Raw genomic sequence first — 16,991 nt, 5'->3', positions numbered from 1 at the left:
AAACCTTTCCAGGGTTGCCAAGAAACCACAGGGTTTCATGAAACCCTTCCTGAGAAAGTATGGTGCAACCTTTCATGTACATGCACATTTCATCGAACACACTGAAACCGTTTTCCTCAAGCCTTACATATAAGTAGGGATATAGTTGCCAGAAAGGGCTAGTTAGAATCAAGATATATAAATAAATGAGCCATAAGTATAGCTGATATTGTATTGAAGCTGTTGGCAAATTAGCAGAAAAATACAGGAGTTAACAGACTAAGTTTGGGTCCAGTTGCAACTCTTAAGACCAGCAAAGTTCAATTCTGGGTATAAGCAATACCAAGAGACGTAGCTCATATAGACCCATTATGCACAGCTGCTTGTACGACGGGTGGGAGTTGGACAGAAGATCCGGAGGAGGAAGCTGCACGGCACAGCGGCAACATCTGGAGCAGCCAGGGGCGACGGCCAAAGAGATGGCAATGTGAAGCAAACGAGATGGGAGCGCAGAGTGGGGCTTCCCAGACCTGGGCCATGAAGCAGGCCACTGCACCGGAAGCGCCCGACAGCTGGGCTGTCGAGGGCACGTACAGGTGCAGATGACACGTATGCCGGTCGCGCTCGGTGCATCCAAGCTGCTGGAAACGGAAGGGGGGTGAGCCAGCAGACGCAGAGGGAAAGGGAGGGCACAGTGGCCTGCAGCAATCAAAGGGCCAGAGACTGCCGGATGAAATGCAGGGCAGCCGCGGTGGTAGCCGCCCTCCCTGATTAAGCACGCTCCCTCTCCGGTGCTACATCTGGTTGTGCCCTGGCCGGGCGGTGGGCTTCACTTTCTTCCGCGTTTCCCTAACATGGGTTTTTTGGCGGCCTACATCAAACCTGCGCTTGACCAGCGGTGTGCATTATCGGGGATTTCCGTCGCTGTCGTTCCAGCTCTGAGCGGACCTTCCCCTCCATGCATAATGGGTCATATAGATGCTATATATATATCAGAAACACTGTAACAGATTTCCTCAAGCATTTCATACAGTAGGGTTAAAGGGGTTGGTTGTCAGGAAGGGCTAATTAGAGTCAGGATGCACAAGTACAGCTAAAATTGGATTAATGCAGTTGGAACAATGCGGTCTGTGAATAGAAGCAAATAGCAATAGAAAGAATTAATAACAGATGTAAGAACTAAGTGAGCCCAGTTTAATTCTGGGTATATACAATTCCTATGGGGAATTAGAATGTATTATACATGTGATTTCTCACTGGAGATAGGCAATTCTGAAATGTAGGTGATTTTAGTAATGCAGCTATAAGCAGAATAGATATAAAACTTTGTTTGCAGGTTCAGCTTGACCAAATGGAAGACAACAGAGAAAGTTATGTAACCTGAGACAAAGGTAGCACAAATTGATTAAATACTGAAATGTGATAAATAGAAGTACTTGCATAGAGGCGCGAGAAAATAAACAATGGAGATAGTTAAAATAGAGGTCATAAATGCAAAATCCCTCTGTCCAAAAGTATTGACAGTTTGGGATATTGTGATATGAATGTGACTAATGAATTACTTTTAATTGATGGTGAGTTTCCTCAGGAATTTAGTGAGCATCCATAATAAAGGGGGGGAGGGTAAAAAGGATGGTTAGATATTTATCATCATCAGGATGATGGATGAAATCCTTCAACTACTATTAATGGGATTTTAAAAATTCAGATAAAGAGGATTTTATTCTTATTTTAGATAAACTATAATTCATTGAAAAAGGAGTGGGTGATTTGTTCTGCAGAGAAAACTACCTTGGAAATATATAAACTGGATAGCCTCACTTAGTTTACAAATATTATTTACATATAAATGGCATAATTTGCATCAATTTAGGCACCAGTTTTCATTTTACAGACAACACATTCCATTCTGATGTGATTTGAGCTGTTTCCATGAAAAAGACTGAGCATAGCATTTTAAGAAGTTTTGGAAATGAATAATTAGTGAATGGAGACATTGATTTATATTTGATATCAAGGGAATTTCAAGCCTCGCAAAACATATACAAATGAAAATAAATAATAGTTAGTGTATGTTGCACCAATTTGCATAACTCATTGCCAAAATAAGATACAATGCCATCAGCTAAGGGTCTCTATTGGTATTATTAGCCAGACAACCTCCTGGGTAATTGTAATTCAGTATCCTCAGTTGACCTAGCAAATACTGTAGTATATTTGGTCGCCTCAGTTTAGAACAGGGGTAGTCAAACTGTGGCCCTCCAGATGTCCATGGACTACAATTCCCATGAGCCCCTGCCAGCAAATTGTAGTCCATGGACATCTGCAGGGCCGCAGTTTGACTACCCCTGGTCTAGAACATACCTAGTCATGGTCTAGTCATGGCTATAGACTCCTCCCACCGGCAACACTGTTGCTCTTTGTTTCATTGAGGGATGCAGATCTCAGCACGCATGCATGTTGCTTGTCATCTTGCTTCCCCCATTAGCATTAATCCATGTACACAAGAAATCCACAGCTATCAGCCTTTGCCAGAAGATCCCCCCAGGTGTGGGTGTGGGTGTGGTGCTGGCTGTTACTATAGGGTGTGGATGGATGGGAAGGGGTAGGCCACAGATTTTTTTTTTTTTTGCCGCCAGTATGGTTTTATGGTATCACTAGTAAAAAAAGCCCATTTTATCCTTCAATAAAATGGGCGCTAGCGAGCGCTGGGCGGGGAAGCCTTTGGAGGGCGAAGGCTTCCCGGGGCCGGGCTCTGCGCAGGCAGGCGTTGGCGATGTGGGGCATTGTCGTGGCCTCTCTTGGGGGCGGGGAGAAGGCCGCAGGGCAGGCGGGCAGCCACGCGGGATGTCGAGCGTCCTCCCGGGGCGTGGAAGAGGCTCGGCGCTGCCGCGGCTCGGGAAGGCTGGTATGGGGGTGGGAGAAGGGCGGCCGGTCATCCTGGCAGCTTACCAGAGCTGCAGGCGAGGTGCCCCATGTTGGAGACGCCGCAGCGGGGACGCAGGCCGGCTGGGGCTGGTGGGCGAGGGTCGGAGCGACGGCGAGTGGCAGCAGGCATGCGCGGGAGTCCGCGCATGGGCGTGTCAGTCCATGGTGGAGGTGGCGCAGGGCGCGCTGGGTAGGCGAGGCGCGGCCTAGGCAAGGCGCAGCAAGGCCTAGGCGAGGCGCGTCGCCACGGCAAGGGGAGAAAAGGGCCAGGGAAGCGGAGGACGGCATCACAGTGAGTTGTGTTGCGGGCACGGACCTGGGAAAGGGACGGTGGGGGTGGGGCTGGCGGGCATCGTGGCGGCTGGCGGGCATCGTGTTATCGTGGGGGGAGGGGGGTTGCGGGAAGGGGTCGGGCGATCGAGCAGACGGAGGGACAGGGCAGCGCGCGGGAATTTAGGGCACCTTATTCCGGAGGCGTCGCTGTTGTCCATGAGGGTGACGAACTCCAGGCCGTCCTGCACCTCCCCGCCGGCGGCGCCACCGGGCATGGTCGACGGAGAGAGCCGCGAGCGGTCCCCGCGGGTCGTCCCGGCCATGGCGGAGCAGAGTCGGCGGCTGGGCGAAGGCGCGCTCACGGCATGGAGCGGGGCCGGCGGCGGAGGCGCTCAGGCCGGCATGTGGGAGGCCCCGCGGCTTCCGAGGCGGACGGTCCGAGGAGCGAGCCTGGCCCTGGCGGAGCGCCTTCAGCCCATGCGGGCGGTCGGAGGGAGGGAGCCTCGGGCCTCTTGCGGCGTCAGGGTGCCAGGCAGGGAGCCCGGAGACTGCCGGGGGCTTTCCCAGGCGGCGGCCTGACGCGGCGAGAGGCGCTTCGCGCCTCTCGCCGCGTCAGGCCGCCGGGCAGGGAGCCCCCGGCAGCCGCGCTGTGCGCGACTGCCGGGGGCTCTCCCAGGCGGCGGCCTGACGCGGTGAGAGGCGCTTCGCGCCTCTCACCACGTCAGGCCGGGAGCAACTGCGAACCGCGCTGCGCGCGGCTCGCAGTTCCTGGGGCTGGGAATCGGAGGGACCAATCGGCAGGCGCTTCGCGCCTGCCGATTGGTCCCTCCGATTGTCTGTCATGAGGAAGGGTCCAATCTGGACCCTTCCTCATCCCGGACTCATCCCGCCCCAGGACCCCTTACTGTTTTATTTAGTCCGTGGCGCCCGCGGCGCCACGGGCGGTTTACAGATTATGTATTTTATGTGGGTTTTAAATTTTATTGTAAACTGCCACGAGCCAGCAGGGTCCGGAAGTGGAATATAAATATAAATATAAATATAAATATAAATATAAATATAAATATAAATATAAATATAAATATAAATATAAATATAAATATAAATATAAATATAAATATAAATATAAATATAAATATAAATATAAATATAAATATAAATATAAATATAAATATAAATGTGGACTGGGTCATACTTCTACAACTGAATACCACTACAGAAGTTAGAGTATGAATAATAATGCTTCCAAAAGAACAAATGACAGTTGGATTCATTATTCCCCATTGCTATGGCCCAGCTAGGGGATGCTTGCACTGAAGACTCATGCTGACATTCTGCTAGTTGGGTAGGATTTGGTGGGATATTTTTAAAAGGAGCTTCATCAAACAGTTCAGGTGGCTTTGTATGTGGATTCACCTTTAATGTTATATGACTACCAATGGTGAACATGCCTCAGTGGGCAGTGGTAACACCACAGCAACTGCTGATAGGAACGTCATAAAATCTGGACTTTGCTTTGGAGTATATATATAAATAATGAAAAAGCCAGAAAGTATTGATGAAATGACCAACTAAGATAAAGAGAAGTATTAAGGGCTGTGAGTCTGTAAAAATTCATCTTGGTCTTGGAATCCACCAGCAGGTAAAAATGTATTTCAGAAGACTTTTTTTGGAAATTCAGCTCCATTCCGTATGGCGGTGGTTTTCCACCTGGGACCCATTCAACGGCAAGTGTGTGATGGAAAGTCATGTGAAATTAGTATCATGTTAGAGTGTGAGTCAAAGTTATAACCTCACCACTGTCAAGTCCACCATCATGGACTGCAGACCAAAAGAGTTGAGGCCAGGAAATACAAGCCCAGCAGCAGGAGATTAACAGTAGTGAGGAACAGGACACAGGTCAGAGCCATGGAGAACACTACTCTGCCACTGTTCTTCTCCATGTCTATGCAAAGAGAAGCAGAAGGCATGATACTCCTATTCTCCATCTATACAGTCCTTTAAAATGGAAGGCAAAAAGAAACAAGCAACTAAGATAGCTTAGACCAAGAAGCAGAGATTCTGAAACCCAAATGAGGGTCCAGACCCATCAATTTAAGACTTCTGTTGTATGTAATAACATTCTCTCTCAGCATATGATTTAAATTCCTTGCAGTACAAAAATCAAGATTATTGCCTTCACAGCAGATGTGAACTAAAAAAATAACACATTTTGATGTGATTTTGTAAATTCAAAAACTGCCAGAAATGAGGGTCCCTTCCCAAGACTGGGTGGGAGAAACTTTGCAATATTCTGATTTCCCACACCCTTTATATCATCAAAACCCTTTTATCTGTTAGTGAATTCTGCCCTTCTCTTTCTACGCAAACCACTTATCACAGTAGACATTTGTACAGTACATTGTTTGTAGAAAGATCTACATGAAATTAATTGGTGTCTTAAGTCTCAGCAGTGAACCTACATATTTTAAAGCTTTATTTTGGCTAGCAAATGACTACCCTGCATTGTATGTTTTGCATAGAGCTTTAACATCTAGATACCTTCTGAGCATGAAGGATTGCTTTCACTGTAGAGCAGTGGTCCCCAACCTTTATTAGGCTGGGGACCGGCAGGGCATTGGGTCGCGCCCGCAGGGACCGCGCCCGCGCGGGCCACGCCCATGCTTTGGGCCGCACCCGCGGATCGGGCCGCGCCCGCGAGCCACGCCCGCCCGCGCCCGCGGGCCGCACCCACGGATCGGGCCGCGCCCGCGGATCGGGCCGAGCGGGCGCGGCCTGCACGGGCGCGGCCCGGCCCTGATTCCCTCTCCCCGCCCTCCCGCAGTAAGTAGCTTCCCGGGCCGCAAGCTTGCGGCCCGGGAAGTTTTTTACTGCGCGCGGGGGGGGGGGCGGGGAGAGGGAGCCGTGGCCCGGCGCCATGGCCTTTGCGGCCCGGCGCCGGGCCGCGGCCCGCAGGTTGGGGACCACTGCTGTAGAGCAGCCTTTCTCAACCAGAGTTTCGTGAAACCCTAGAGTTTCTTGATGGTCCCGGAAGGATTTTCTGAATGGGTGGAAGTTAATGAATTTTCATATGTTTTTAAAATTTGTTAAATGTTGATTGTCAGGTGATATAATCATATATAGAATCATAGAGTTGGAAGGGGCCATACAGGCCATCTAGTCCAACCCCCTGCTCAATGCAGGATCAGCCCAAAGCATCCTAAAGCATCCAAGAAAAGTGTGTATCCAACCTTTGCTTGAAGACTGCCAGTGAGGGGGAGCTCACCACCTCCTTAGGCAGCCTATTCCACTGCTGAACTACTCTGACTGTGAAAATTTTTTTCCTGATATCTAGCTTATATCGTTGTAATTTAAACCCATTACTGTGTGCCCTTTTCTCTTCAGCCAATGGGAACAGCATCTTGCCCTCCTCCAAATGACAACCTTTCAAATACTTAAAAAGGGCTATCATGTCCCCTCTCAACCTCCTTTTCTCCAGGCTGAACATTCCCAAGTCCCTCAACCTATCAACGTAGGGCTTAGTCCCTTGGCCCCAGATCATCCTCGTCGCTCTCCTCTGTATCCTTTCAATTTTACCTACGTCCTTCTTGAAGTGAGGCCTCCAGAACTGCACACAGTACTCCAGGTGTGGTCTGACCAGTGCCGTATACAATGGGACTATGACATCGTATCCCCCATCCAGTAGGTATGCTTTTCATTTTTCTGACCCAGATGCAGAACTTTACACTTATCTTTATTAAATTGCATCTTGTTCTCATTTGCCCATTTTTCCATTGTGTTCAGATCTCATTGAACTCTGTCTCTATCTTTTGGAGCATTTGCCAGTCCTTCCAATTTGGTGTCATCTACAAACTTGATGAGTAGTCCCTCCACCCCCTCATCTAGATCATTAATAAATATGTTTAAAAGTACCGGACAAAGCACCGAGCCCTGAGGTACCCCACTACTCACCTCCCTCCAGTCTGATGAAACACCATTGGCAACAACTCTTTGAGTGTGGTTCTCTAACCAATTCCCTATCCACCTAACTATCTGAAAATCCAAATTGCAGTCCTTCAATTTATCCATCAGAACATCATTATCAAAAGCTTTACTAAAATCCAAGTAAACGACATCAACAGAGTTTCCACGATCCAGCAAACCTGTTACTTGGTCAAAAAAGGAAACCAGGTTGGTCTGACAGGACCTATTGGAGACAAATCCATGCTGACTTCCTTGGATCACCAAATTGTCCTCCAGATGTTTGCAGATCGCTCCCTTTAATGTCTGCTCCATTATCGTCCTCACAACAGAGGTCAGACTCACTGGTCTGTAGTCATGTCACCGGTCTATGGTCATGTCAACCCCCCCTCCCAAAATGGCCAATGAAGGCCCTGGAGAGAGTGGGAAGAAGAGGGACCCCACGTGGATGTATACACAGCTATGCCTCCCAACCATATTCTGCACAATCATGCCACTTCTGCGGTTTCTCAAAGCCTGGAGAATATTTCAGGGGTTTCTCAAGGATAAAAAGGTTGAGAAAGTGTTGAAGTATATTAACAGTTGGGGGGAAAAGGCACTTAAATAGCACTAAATGGTTTTGCCCCCAAAATGCTGTGCCCAATTGCCATTTTGGGACAGTTTGAGAGACTATCTGTTCTATTTATCTGCTGCAGCTAGACTGTAGGTTAATGTGTGGACTATGCAAGGAATGAATTCATTATTTTTATCACCTTTTTGCTACATAAGTGGAAAACTTGCTTAGTTGAACATGAAATGGTCCTAATGGGGATAAGGATTACAAAAGAGGTTAGCAAGCATTTTGAAATGAGAAATATTTCACACTTTATGTGGCAATTGTCTCTGTAATGCCTGCACAGGTGTTACCGATAGTAAATATGTAAAGTGTGAAAGGCAAACTCATCTTCCAGTACATTTGGTGAACATAGTCACCTTTACTGAACCACTGGGATCGTCCTTGCCCTTGTAAAGACTGTTATGGTCCAGAGGTTGAATCCTTCTGATAATCAACGTGGAACCCTCTTAAGTTCCTCTGGAGGAGAAGTCAGCTTGTGAACTTGGATCTAGATCTTTTAAGTAAAGAGGCTGATGTCCTGGTGCTTAAGGATGCCAGCTCTTTATAACTGTCCTCCTCAAGGGGATTCCTGATGGAGGATAAACACAATTTAGCTGCAAGTCAGAATGCCTTTAACCTTGCTTCTTCAGTTTAGGGAGATGTTGAAGCAACTGTTCCCTCTAGGAGTACTATTCAGATGTTAACTACTCAGATAACAAAGTGAAAATCCATATAATGTAAAAAAAAAAAACTCCAATGAATTTTTGAAGTAATGACATTGGGTAATGTTCAGTAATCCTTGGGCACAGCCATTATTCTGGCACCTTGGTGTCTGGCAGAGTTCATGAAAATCAGAGGAAGGGGAGAGAGTGAGACTAAAGTGAGTTCACAGGGAGTGCAACCAATGGAATCCTTTTCCCCAACCGCACAGTTATACAGATCTTGCCACTGCAGGGCATTGTGGTGATAGATTTAGTCTTTTCAAAGCATTTACACCAATTACACTGCTAACTCACTAGCTTGGAGAGCTTTCTGATTCTTTCTTTTATTTATTCTTTAGACCTCTATTCTACCCTGTCTCTGCCGACTATACAAGGAAGGAATTAATTATTTTTATCACCTTTTTGCTACACAAGTGTATAAGCAGAGGCTCCTATTCATTCAAGGTGCTCTGTTCTCTAGTGCAGGGGTAGTCAACCTGTGGTCCTCCAGATGTCCATGCACTACAATTCCCATGAGCCCCTGCCAGCATTTTCAGGCAGGGGATTATGGGAATTGTAGTCCATGAACATCTGGAGGGCCACAGGTTGACTACCCCTGCTCTAGTGTTTCTTACCAGGCAAAGAGGCAAATGTTGTGGGTGGATCTTAAAAAGGATATGGCAAGATGGAAAAATTTAAATTTATCACTGTTTGGTAGAATTTTAGCCATAAAGATGAATATTTTACCATGAACTTTATTTCTTTTTTGGATCTACCTGTTCTAATGTCTGATAGCATATTAAATACCTGGCAATGAGACTTAACAGAAATTGTCATGCAAAATTCAGTTAATCGTTACTATCATATACACCTCCTTGTAAAATGGGTCTGTTATGGAAGGGGAGAGGCCTCATGTCTTACGGCATAGAATGAACTGTCTATAAGGATATTCCTCTCACACATGATTCATTGTGCAAAGTTCTAAGTCGTGCTAATTGATGAATGACCATCAGCTAGGATAGAACTGCAACCATCAGTACACATAGGTCTGTTTATGGATTCAATCATACAAACCACCATCACTAAAGCCAGAAGTCAGGACCAAAACAAAAACAAAAAAGCCATGCAACAGGGGGAAGCTGCATTAACCAAGTCTTACATTAACCAAGTCTCTAGACCCAGCAAAAATCTCTACTGATAGAAGAGGGGAAAGGGAGAATATTTCCTGATTTCCTTTCCTTGATGCAGCCCCATGTGGCTTTTGTCAATTGAGGATCTCCCATTCCTAAGCATGCTTGTTCAGGGTTACAGGAGGCTGCTGTGAGAAAAGGAGGGAACATTTGCTTCAATGTTCACTGTCTGGAGGATCCAGCCTCCATAAATACTAGATTTGAGGATTTGAGCTAGGTATCTGTAACGTTGACAAAAGGAAAGCCAACCAGTTTCCACCACTTCTGAAGAGTCACAGATCCAGGAGGCAGAGTGCTCAAAGTCAAGACGGCTGGGGGCAGGGGGTGTCCAGCTGCACCCTCTCATTCATGATGCCCTAAGGGTCACTCTGTTGGCCTCCAAGCAAGAGGGGAGGATCTTAATAGCACATTGACCTCCTACTCTTTTCACTGGCTCCTTTGCTTTGCCACCCATAGCAAGTGATTGGCATCCCCTCTGGCCACGTCTCTTCTCTGTTTAATTGTCCTTTTAAAGTTCATGCCTGGCTGCTTGCTCAGGAAGCAGCCTTTGCAAGATGCCAGGGCTGGTTTTTCCAAAAGCCTCCATTTGGCTCAGCATGGCTGGGGGCCTTTCCCCTTTGAGCCTTACCTTCCTATAGAAGAAGCAAGGGTACAGAGACAGAAACCTCCTGAAAGGAAGATGAAGGAAAAGAAAATTGTCTGAAGATGTTAGAAGGGCTTACTGAAGAATGGGACTGCATCGTGCAGTCATATTCCTTATTTATCTCGACAGATTATAAAATATCAAATGTTCTTTAGAATGCCATTTCAGAATGTGTATCATATTTCACAAAATAACAAAGAAAGGCACAAAGATTAGTAATAAGTAAATTAACAAGTGGGATAACATAATATAACCGAGTAATCCCAAATAATATGACCTACATTGGGTTGGCCAAACTGTAGCTCTTCAGATATCCATGGATGATGGCAGGGGCTCATGGTAACTGTAGTCCATGGACATCTGGTTTGGCTACCCTGGTCTACAGCTTTCATCAGAACATTTCAAAAGAACATAAGGGCCCCACAAATTCCACTAGGAGGAGCATACTGAAAGGTAAATTAACATGACTATTATAATGCAATAGAAATCATTGTCTGTTTTTTAATAATGCGAACTGTTTACTCTTTAAGCATTTCAGAATGAGACTTTTATATGCATTCTTAAAGAAGATTTAAAAAATGATCCTAATACTAAGCCAACATTTAAAAGATGCACTTTCGATCTGATCTCTTAAATGCTGCCTGCCTTTGTCCATCATCTCTTAAGGCCCTGTCTGTTAAATTAAAAAAAAAATCCCTAGTATATATTATAAACCGATCAACTAAAATTGCCCATCTGTAAAACTCCTTTCTTCATCTGTAATTTTCCAATACTAAAGGCTTGGTTTAATGGCTTGTCCAAGCTATAAAGCCTTTGAATTATCAAAAAAAATCCATTTTATTTACTATTATTCCTTTTTTTCCCATTAGAATCAAGCCAATACTTGTATGGTATAGTAGTATAGTGTAGTATAGCATAGTGTTGGTGGAAAATACCGCACTGAGGTTGTTGTGTGCCCCCCCTCCCTTGGTTTCTATAGATGCTTCCAGTATTTTACTGGATACATATTGGGAAGAATAACCATAAGCACATTGAGAGAGGGAGTCAATATGGTGGAGTCTCAAATGAGGATCAGGCAGCAAATCCCCACTTAGCTATCAAAGCTGCTGAGTATTGTGCCAGTCACCATTTCTCATCTGAACCTACATCAGAGCAGAGTGAATAATAGGGGTAACATGGGAGGGTACAGAGCCATGTATACTATCCAAGGTATGCTGGAAGAACACGGAAACAAACATTAAGCCCATCATAACCACCTGGCAATCTTCACAGACACAACTTTATAACGGCTTGGTTCTCACACGCACAATCATTACCCAAACATACAGATCTTATTATACATAGTTGTACTTGCTGCATTAATGTAATCTGCAACCATGTATCCCGAAATGATGTAAAGGATGCTAAATAATAATGATCCATCATTTTTTTAATTAGGATTTTAAACTGACAATGGACTGATTGTACTTATAGAGTAAGTACAACTCAAATACATTCAGAAACATAAATACCATGATACACAATTTTCAAGAGGTAGAAGAAGATTTAGTATATTAGATTATCCACAATCAAATTCCTAAAGAACTGTCCAGTTATAATTCAGTGCCTCTGTCTTTCAGAGAATGCATTCTGATATTGAAGTTAAGTAGAACCCCTGAAGCAGAGAAGAATGGGGAGGAATATTTTCACGCTCCTCATTTTTCTTGTTCTCTTCAGACATTAACTTTTTAATAAATGTTCCACATTCCCCAATGGTGTGCAACTCGAAGACTTCCAATTCTTTTTCCTAATCTTGAAGCTCTACCTATGCAAATGAATGCATTTAGCGTTCTACCGGTATAGTGAAAATCAAGCTGGTCAAGGCTTCCATAACAAAAAGAAAACTTTAGCTTCTCTTTGGGTATATGGGGAGCGTCGATGCATTAATGTGTAGGTGGTCAAGTCCAGGAAATAAATGAAAATGATCAAAGGTTTTTTAGCTGCCAAAAACCTTAGTGGACACTGCTGGTGATGGTAGAACTTCCAGAGGTGTGCTTCCATGCAAACTGTTGCAGAAGTTTCTTGAAAATTAAATTGGCTATATTTTTCAGCAGCTTAAGTTTCAATATGGAAGCATTAGGTTATTCATTTGAAATGGCTCATTTCAAAGATCAAGATCTGATCCACTGAATTCAAATACATTCAGGAGGGAAAGGGAAGGAAGCATGATTTCATGATGAAATAAGGTTATACTGGATCATAAAATCATCTTTAGACAGGTTTACTTCACAACATGCTCACAACTGTAACCAAATTTTGCCAACCTGGTAGAGTGCAAACAGAATCCTGAGAATTCAGATAAATCCATGTGCGTATTCACAAAGCCTTGGCAGTGTCCCCATGATCTTCACCAAAGGCGAAGTATGCAGATTGTTTTACAAAAGTTAGGTACCATCCCTAGTAAAAAGGTGACTTCAAAATTAAAGTATAAAAGACTGTCAAGTTAACTGAAGCTGAAAAACACACCTTTATGAAGCAGTTCTTAGTTTCTCCACAACTAGGATGAAATGTAGACCCCAGTGGTTGATGTTCCCAGTGATGTGGGAAATATTACAATGGTTCAGTATAACAATTTACAATGGTTCAGGAAAGGTCCAAGCGGGGAAGCGCGCCTACCCAATCTGGATGGAGTGCAGCTATCAGTGTCCTGCTCCACCATGAACCTGGGGGTTATTCTTGATGCCTCCCTCTCAATAGAGGCTCAGATCATGATGGTAGCACAGCTGGCATTTTACCACCTTTTGCCAAACCAAACTACTAGCACCCAACTTGGCCCTGGAACACCTAGCCACAGTGATCCACATGACGGTAACCTCTAGACTGTACTTATGCAACTCGTTCTATGCTGGTCTGCCCTTGTCGCTGATCCAGAAACTCCAACTGGTCCAGAACAGGGTCCTCACACCCAGGGTCCTCACAGCGACACCTCAGAAGTCCCACATTCAGCCTATCCTCCAGCAGCTGTGCTGGCTCCTGGTCACATTCCAGATCAGGCTTAAGGTTTTGGTTATCACCTTCAAGGTCACATGCAATCTGGGCCCAGTATACCTACAGTATCACCTCTCTGCCTACACTCCTCAAAGAACCTTACGCTCTACCGCCTCCAACTTTCTGGTGACCCCTGGCCTCAGGAAAGCCTGTTTTACCTCAACCAGGGCCAGAGCTTTCTCTGTCCTGGCCTCCACCCAGTGGAATGAGTTCCCAGAGGAGATCAGGGCCCTGACAGGACTTGAAAAGTTCTGCAGGACCTGCAAAAGGAAGTTCCTCCACCAGGGATTTGGTTGAGGTCAACCCAAACCACTGGCTCCCATCAGCCTCCCTCCTATGACCATCTCTGCAGACTCACCTATCCCACTGGCCATCAGTACACGTTGACTTGTCCTTGCCAGTGTCACCATTCCATAATGTTGTTTATTGTGATTATTGTATTATTATAAACTGAGTTATTTGCATTGTTCCTGTTTGATGTAAACCGCCCTGAGCCTCCGGGGTGGGTGGTATAGAAATATAACAAATAAAATAAAGAAAGAACAGGATGCATCATCTATTCACTATGTGTACATGCTTAGATAATTATCCTTTTCAGTGGCCTCTTATCATTCCACATAGCGAAGCATAATCGTGAATTCAGAGCTGAACTATCTGATTCATAAGAACAAGAAAAGTATTACTCTTATTTTGAAAAATAAATGTGCCGTGACTGATATTAAGGAAATGTTTATCATTCAAGAAATATGCTTTCCTTGAGAAAAAAACCCTGTCATTTAGATTAATAACATATATAATTTTGATATATTTGTGATCATGGTTCACCATCTAATCTCTAGCATGCTAAATCTGCTAAACTGAAATGCAAGGCTGCATGTATTTAGACAACCTGCTATTGATAGCCCTTGTATTTATGTCTGAACCACATTTAAATATAAATTGCGATACTAAATGCCAAGTTTTATCCTTGTCATTCACAATCCATTAAGTATTTTATTACATGAATTGTGTCAGAAAGCAATTTATAGCCCTCATTTATAACATTAAGAAGAGATGATGAAACCACACTGAAAACCGATTGCTTTGTGGTTTATTCAGTGCCTTACTGTTAATGCATAATGGGAATCAGGGTTTTCATGTTTTATTATAAGATATAAGAAGAAGGAACCATTATCATGTGAATAAGATGGGGACAATTTTTTGCTAAAGCTATTTTGCTAAATATTTTTACCCTAGCACATGTAAAGTATTTTGATGTCCCTTTTTGTCCTGTAATGCCAACTTAGAGAAAAAATGGAGATGCCTCATGTTTTGAAAACTGAAACAAAATAATAACTTAAATAATGGATGATCATTTGGAAACACTCCCAGACATTCTGGTCAGGTGTCTGGAGGCCATGTCAGATTGGCTCAAGCAGAGTCAGCTGAAGTTGTATCCAGCCAAGACAGAGGTCCTGGACAGGTGATACAGCTCCCAATATTTGATGGGGTACAGTTAACACCAGTGACTTCTGTCAGAAGTTAGAGCATACCTTCTGATTAATGGAAGCCCACATCACAAAGACAGCCTGCCTGGCATTTTTCCACCTGCACCAGGTGGGGCGGCTTATACTTTATCTCTCAGAACCAGACCCAGCCAGAGTGATCCATGCATTATTAGACTTCTGCAACTCACTCTACATAGGGCTGGCCTTGAGATTGCTTTAGAAACTCCAGCTGGTCCAAATTGCAACAGCATTAGTCCTGACAGGGACTCGGTGGAGGTCACATGTAATACCAATGATCCTCCAGCTGCATTGGCTCCAGATTGGAGACTAAATCAGGTTCAAGGTGCTTGGCTTTAAAGCCCTAAATTGTCTGGGACCAGCATACCTGTGACCAGCATACATTTTCCCTTATAGTCCCCCAAGAGCATTAAGATCTTCAGATCAATACCTGCTCAGGACAAACCCAGAAAACACTGGAGGCACAAAACGAGGAACCCTACAAGAGTTTCAAAATTATATACATATTTCTTGTACTTAACTCTACAAAAGAAACAAACACAAATGAGCCTCAATGAGCTAGATTAGAAAAACGGAGCTGAGATGGTACAATATGAGAATATTAGGGAGAAAGTATAAAGTATACCTGCCATCTCAGCATGAAGAAGTCACTGGAAAAACGATATAGACTAGATATCAGGAAAAGAATTTTCACAGTCAGAGTAGTTCAGCATTGGAATAGGCTGCCTAAGGAGGTGGTGAACTCCCCCTCACTGGCAGACTTCAAGCAAAGGTTGGATACACACTTTTCTCGGATGCTTTAGGATGCTTTGGGCTGATCCTGCGTTGAGCAGGGGGTTGGACTGGATGGCCTGTATGGCCCCTTCCATGATTCTATGATTCTATGAAAAATGTGAAGCCTACAAGCACTTAGGGATGTGTGTACTGGATCTAAGAACACATGCACAGAGTGGTTTGGGTATGGGCTTAAATAGCAAGATGTGTATCTTGAGGCTGTTAGATGCTGTAGCCCCTAAAACAATATAATTGAAGATATTATGTATGTATAATAAAGAAACTAGAAAGCATGTAATGATCCTGTCTGGTTTGAAACAAAACCCTGGATGGAACAATATTTGTGATTGCCCTGGATAACCTCTTAATAAATTTTCCAGAAAAAGAGACAAAGTAATGATTGTATTATCTAAGTGAGACTAAAAGTGTGTTTTTCATGACCCCTAGATTGTTGGACAGGATGCTAATTAGGTGTGACAGGCTGTTAGTGATTTCCCAAATTGAATTTTATCAGGTGAAAGGGACAGAAGAAGCTTTTAGCATTGATGACATTAATAACACTATTGCCCTGCAGATATGCATTTCTATTTTGAATGGGAAGAATGAGTTAGCAGGCATCAGTCCCTGTGAAGTCACAGTGATATCATCCAAAGAGTCCAGCTAGCTCCTGGAAGCATGGCAATGGGTTGGCATGTACAGTTTTATTCCTGCTTGGGAGCAGACAGTGAAATTTGGTCAGTTTAGACACAACTGGCATCCATTTTGTACATTTCAGCCAGGCAATGTGATTGCAGAGTGATATGAAGATGATCTCGGAGACGGGTGTTTGTCAGAAAATTTCCCGTCAAAGTGAGATGGGGTCTGGCCACTGACAAGCCAGCCAACCAGAAGTGTCTTCCTCAAACCAACCTCTAAGCTGCAACCTTTAAGGGTTCTGTCATTGCAACAACCATTGTCTCTGGGATTGCCTCTGTATCTTTCTACTGGCCCAGTTGAGTCAGAGCTAGAAAGTGTAAAGGAAGAGAGTGTTCACACACACCTCCACAATTCAGTCACACAAGCTGCTTTCCTAGTTGATTGAAAGGATGGGCTTTATCCACATCACCACTACTACCATTTTCTGGCTAAGCAAAAGTACATCTTGTTGTTCGGTCACACAAACAGGTACCAGACTGCCAGCACCAGCTAACAGACAGGATGGCCTTTCTCGTTCCCCATGAACTTCAATTGAGCCAGAAAACATTACAGAAGAGAGGGTACCAACAACATTGCCAAGCTGTTTGACCAATCTGTATGCCTTCTCACCTCTCTCCACATTTGTATTAATCTTTGCCTGAATTTTGGACAACTCCCCTTTTTGAAAAGCCAATGAAAAAAGCTTTTTTAAAAAACTGTCTTGTATTTGAGTAAATACAA

General features: G+C 44.4%; 1 long non-coding RNA gene across 3 annotated transcripts in view; it reads right to left on the bottom strand.

Moving 5' to 3' along the window:
• Positions 1 to 16,991, bottom strand: part of LOC143842688 (uncharacterized) — a 177,989-nt gene that overhangs the window by 41,246 nt on the left and 119,752 nt on the right. The gene's annotated exons all lie outside the window — the stretch shown is intronic.

This window comes from Paroedura picta, chromosome 8 (genome assembly GCF_049243985.1).
Source record: "Paroedura picta isolate Pp20150507F chromosome 8, Ppicta_v3.0, whole genome shotgun sequence".
Classification (NCBI taxonomy): Eukaryota; Metazoa; Chordata; class Lepidosauria; order Squamata; family Gekkonidae; genus Paroedura; species Paroedura picta.
This window is presented reverse-complemented; position numbering and strand designations above follow the sequence as displayed.